General features: G+C 43.1%; 1 pseudogene; it reads left to right on the plus strand.

The window, feature by feature from the left end:
• The first annotated feature begins 656 nt into the window (after positions 1-656).
• On the plus strand, positions 657-762 carry LOC144239460 (small nucleolar RNA SNORA72; annotated as a pseudogene).
• The last annotated feature ends 395 nt before the right edge of the window (positions 763-1,157 follow it).

Consider the following 1,157-nt stretch of genomic DNA (forward strand, 5'->3'; position numbering starts at 1 on the left):
TTCTCTGTGCCCCTCCCTTCTCCCCATGCGGAGGAGGACACCTGGGGGAGGAGAGGAGGCTTTCTGTCCTCTGGAATAGCTCTGGCATTGCACCGCTGGCCCAGCGCCCTGGGACCCGACTCTCAGACCCCAGAATCGAAATAGTCTGGAGGAATTAAATGGCCCCGAGTGACCAGGCAAGTGAAAACAGAGTTGGCCTCCCAGAACTGCCAGCATAAAGACCTCTCTGCTGCAACAGCTGGAAATTCCAGGTAGCAGTGAGACCAAGCATAACATCTGGGGAAGATTTTCAGAGCCCACCCTATTTTATCATCATCATCACCCCTAAAAACTTCAGATTACTTAACAAGCCCTGTGCCATGTGCTTTACTCTCTCATCTCATTTAATCTTCAACAACATTCAAAATGTAAGCATTCTAATTATCCCCATCTCACTGGGCAGGCAACTGAGGCCAAAAGAGGCTATGTCACTTCTTAAGGTCCTCCAGGAAGTGGCAGAGCAGAGCCTCCCAGACTATCCAACTCCAAAATTCAAGGTCTTAGGGCCCTTTTCTTTAGGAATAAGAGCACCCAGAAGGGTGGTAATGGCATGCAGACAGCACCTTGGACACCATCCATCACATAGTTGATGCTTTTACCAAGTAGGTGCTCAATAATTGTAATGCTCCTCCCAGGCTAAACATTCACTATATTACGACCATGCACGTGTCCCCAGACCTAGTTCTTTGTCTAGGTCTGGTTTGGTAAATGGTGGTAATCAACCAACGCTGATTCATCTTATGAAAGGGAATGTCTGATCCTAGGTTATCTGATCAACCCTAAGAAACGACAACACAGCTAGTGTAATAACTTCAGGGTAAGTCGCCAATTTGATAATTACCACTTGCCATTAAATGAATTTGAAAACTAAAAGTAAAAGAATTTATATGGAAAAGCAAAGAAAACTTGAAGAGTCAAAATAATTTTGGATAAAGAAAAAAGTTGTAAGATTCACAGTACTCAATTTTAAAAATTACTATAAAGTTACAGTACTGAAGATAATATATAGTAGTGGCAGATGGAAAGACGCATAGATTAATGGGTCATAGGGGTCCAGAAATACAGTCATACAAATATGTCCAGTGGGTTTTTGACAAAAGTGCAAAAGCAGTTCAATG

This window comes from Crocuta crocuta, unplaced genomic scaffold (assembly GCF_008692635.1).
Source record: "Crocuta crocuta isolate KB4526 unplaced genomic scaffold, BGI_CrCroc_1.0 scaffold67, whole genome shotgun sequence".
In the NCBI taxonomy this organism is placed as follows: domain Eukaryota; kingdom Metazoa; phylum Chordata; class Mammalia; order Carnivora; family Hyaenidae; genus Crocuta; species Crocuta crocuta.